We start from the raw sequence: 4,337 nt of genomic DNA, 5'->3' as shown, positions 1-4,337 counted from the left end.
GAAACAGCAAGGAAACTTCTGAGTCAAAAGTTAAGGGAGAGAAAAAAGGAGGCAGCTGATTGCCTACACTCCACTGTTAAATATAATGATGCTGAAAAGTGCTAAAAACTGTCCTATCTAAAGAAACTTGATCTTGAAAAACCTGGACCTGCACAGGTGGTGGGGCAGAGTGTGGGGACATTGGGCCCCACAGCAAGTGCAAGTTGTGTGGCCAGAGGGATGGCTTTGGGGGTGGGTGGGGGCAAGTGTGGCCTCTTTACCTCATTGGGCTGCCCAGACATTGCACAGGCGGCTGGCTCCAGATGATCTGAACTTCAGAGCACGTCTTGGACCACCCATAGGAAATTGTTGCAACAGCTGCAATGCAGAAATGCTCAAACCCTATGAACCCAAGGATGGCTGGAGTTGATGTCCTGGGCAGACACATAGATGCCTCTGGAAAGTTGCACAGCCATATACGTCCCAGCATACAGAGGGGCCTGCCTTCCACTGTGAAATCTCTTACTGAGCAGCAAGGAATAAACATATGTGCAAGAACATTCTACAGTTGATCCTATAGAAAAAAACAATGGAACTTAAACCCATTAATATATCATGTACACACATGTTTTCAGTAGCAACCATATCTTCAGGATCCAGAAAAACAAAACAAAACAACCCTCAAAAAACATAATAATTGTGAAAAGAGTCAGTCTCAGTAGTTATCTCAAAGGACTGATGGCAGGTATTATATCTTCAAACACTACTAAAGGCCAGGAAACAATGAAATGTATAATACATACATTAAATGCTGGAATTTAAGAATTGGCAGCTTTGGCAAGAGGGAGCATAAGGACGCCAATGGCAGAAGCAGCACTGGATCATGATGAAAGCTGGTATACCAGCCCCTGAGTCTCTGCTAGCTGGCAATTTATTTATTTATTTTAAAAATACAACTATATTTTAGGTGGCATTTTTTTATAAGCTGAAGAAAGGCTATGTGACTTTTAATCGGAACAAAGAGGTGCAGGGTTTCTAAATAAAAGGGATTCATCCAAAAAATAATAATAAAATAAGAAACTTGATCTCATGTATAAGATTTAACTTAAAAATTACCTCCATCACCTACCAAAGCACCTCATACTCAAATGCATCAATTGGAAGGAGCAAAATCTCTAAAGCTTTAGCCTTGTATATATCAAAGGCCTTACATTCTCAATGGCCTGGAAGCTAAGAGGAGCTCCTCTTGACATGCATATGTACCTACCAAGGTGATTCAGAGGCAAGGGATCATATCCTAGTGGTAAGGTTGAGGAACTAAGGAAGAGCAACTAGGGCGGCATCCCAGAGCAGGATGAAGAAGGCACTGGCAATTCTGGAGAGATGAGAGTAAAAGGAAGAGAAGAGCAGAAGTAGGGGCAGATTTTTGTGAAGTCTGAGGCTGACTTTGGTTGAGGATAAAACCAAACCACCTTCCTAGGATGCTTACATAATACAAAGGCAGTTGGTCCATGGCCAGAGAAGGAAGACCCTGTGATAGACACCATCTGCTGGATGCTCTAAATTATTGCTTTTATGCTAGAAACAATTTTTAAATGTGAACCTTGACATTCCCTGCTAATTTGTAGAGTTAAATAACTTGGTGGTTCTTTTTTTTTTTTTTAATTTATTTGAATACCTGCATGAAAGGATCTCATTTGAATACAATATGTTGCATGTGCTCTCATTAGTAGGAAGAGAATAAAGAAAGCATCTACAGAATAAAATATATATGGAACATCTGTTTAATCTCCAGTGCAATTTTATCACCTATATACAATGCTACTAGATCTACCAGATACTAACATCAAAGCAAAATGAAATATCTAAGGTTGGCTCAATGGATCTTTTGGGTACTTCTGTGACAGAGGCAGGAGAGGTGGCAGGGCGGCTGCTCAGTTTTTATTATATTGCTAGAGGTAATTAACAATATTTACCAGATTAAAAAGTTATTCACCTTTCCACTTACTAACAGAGTTAAAGTTACAGTGATTAGTGAGTTACTTATTTCTAAAAAACTCATGTTCTTGTTTCATTTTTCTCTTAATGTAGTTTCCAAACTACATTATATTAAATAGCAGTGCATATTATACTACTTAGTGAAGTCTATCTCAATGACAAATCTCCATTGCTAGAGCACACTCCTAAAAACCAAGATGTGTGATGGCCTTGGTGTGATACCTAACAAGTGCAAGCAAGTCAACAAACGGGTACACAAAATTCAGTTTAAAACCACCCAGACACCTAAATTAATAAAATATTTCTATATAAATAAGTGAAAATATTTTCAAAAGGATTGTGGGAGGATGGTAGAAGTGACATATTTGGTGTTGTTTCTTTCTTTCCTGAATCAAAATGAATATGATAGAAAAAAATTCCATAGTCAACATCTACAACAGACCTAGGTGACAAGGAACTATCACAGACACCAAAATACAAATAGAAAGCAACAAACTAGCAATAGGTCCAAGATAGAGTCTAGTGACTATGCGAAAGGAAGCAAAGACAAGGCAAGGAACCGGTCAAAATGCCACCAGGTACTACTGGAATCCCATGAGTCATTTTGAGCAAAGAAATAGTAACTGGGAGAGGATACTGAGGCTCCAATTTGCAGGCTGGAGCAAGAGGACTTTGAGAAATTCTGATGGTAGTCTGACTCTGGACCCAAAAACTTCCTAAAACTAACAGACTGGCGGACCCTCCCAGGATAACTTCCCTCACTCTGAACAACTGTTAGAAACAGATTTCAAACTAAGTGTTACAGAGATGATAATGTCAAAAAGGGGGAAAAATAATTAAAAAAAATAAATAAAACGGGCAGGATATAGAGAAGGAAGACTTCAGAAAATATAAAGCCATCTATTTTATTACTCTGTAAAACAAGAACTCTGGAGCTGCTCTGTTGATGATACAATTTGAACTTTGGCTACCCCACATTGTTATATGCTATATTTGTAAACTAAGCATTTGTTTTGAAAACTTGGAATGAAAAAAAAAAGAATGTAAAATATTTAATAATTTTGTATCCATTTACATTGAATTATTATTATATTAATTAATGTTTTGTACTGATAATGCATTGGTTTTAATAAATATTTATTTTATTTTATGTAATCAATACTTTTAACATTTAATTAATACACTTATATGGTCTTCAGATAATATTATAGACATTGGGGTTAAATAACACAGTATTAAAATTAATATCACCCCCAAAATTAATTTTACCCACTTTTTATTTTTTTAATGTGACTACTTGAAAATTTAAAATTATGTATGTGCTTTATTATAATAGAACAGAAGTTCCAGGAAACAAAGCAAATAAAGATAATTAGAAAACAATATAGAAATGTAAATACTGAGTAAATATTGGCATTAAGGGGATTAATCTGTATTGTGATGATTTTAAAAGGATATTTATTTTTTTAGCCCTAGCTGGTTTGGCTCAGTGGATAGAGCGTATGCCTGTGGACTGAAGGGTCCCAGGTTCAATTTCAGTCAAGGGCACATGCCTGGATTGCATGCTCAATCCCCAGTAGCGGGTGTGCAGGAGGCAGCCGATCAATGATTCTCTCTCATCATTGATGTTTTCTCTCTCTCTTTCCCTCTCCCTTCCTCTCTGAAAATCAATAAAAAAATATATACTTAAAAATAAGATGTTTGTCTTTTAGAGATACATACAAAAATGTTTATAGATGAAATGACAAGACATGGAGAGAGGGTTGAGAGGAGTAGGTGGGAGTTTAGAGGAAACCATATTGGTCATGAGCTCATCACACTGAAGTGAATGGTAGGTACACACAGATTTGCTATACTCTTAATTTGAATGATGTTTGGATATTTCCATAATCACAATGTAAAAACCAAGAACAAGGAATAAATCTACTTCTATAAATTGAAAAACACTTAAAGAGAAATAAAGATGGCTCTACAAGGTGCAAAGTAAAGGGAAAAGATGTCAAAATAAAGGCTCCTTTTCTGTAACGTCAGCACCGAGATGAGAATGGAAGGAGGCTCCACTAAAGCTGCTCAGTTTTTCCATTTATGAAATGTTCCAAATCTTTATGAAGCATCTGGAGAACAAGGATTTGGCTAGATTCCCATTCCACAGTAATAATGAGACATTTATTGAGAAAGAATGTCAAAAGGAACAGCATTTAATGTGGCTATATACACACACCAGAAACTGAAACACTTAAAGCAGTCTTCACCCCAATTTACAAAAAAAATAACACATAACATAATGTCAACAACAACATCCCATTATTCTGGTAACATATTACAGTGTAAATCCAAAATTCAAACTCTGACAGAATCTT

At 36.5% G+C, this 4,337-nt stretch overlaps 1 pseudogene; it reads left to right on the top strand.

Moving 5' to 3' along the window:
• Window positions 1-311: 311 nt before the first annotated feature.
• On the top strand, window positions 312-891 carry LOC103289227 (PRELI domain containing protein 3B-like; annotated as a pseudogene).
• Window positions 892-4,337: the final 3,446 nt, after the last annotated feature.

Source organism: Eptesicus fuscus, chromosome 15 (assembly GCF_027574615.1).
Source record: "Eptesicus fuscus isolate TK198812 chromosome 15, DD_ASM_mEF_20220401, whole genome shotgun sequence".
NCBI lineage: Eukaryota > Metazoa > Chordata > Mammalia > Chiroptera > Vespertilionidae > Eptesicus > Eptesicus fuscus.
Note: the sequence above shows the minus strand (reverse complement) of the source record. Positions and strands in the feature narration are given on the sequence as shown.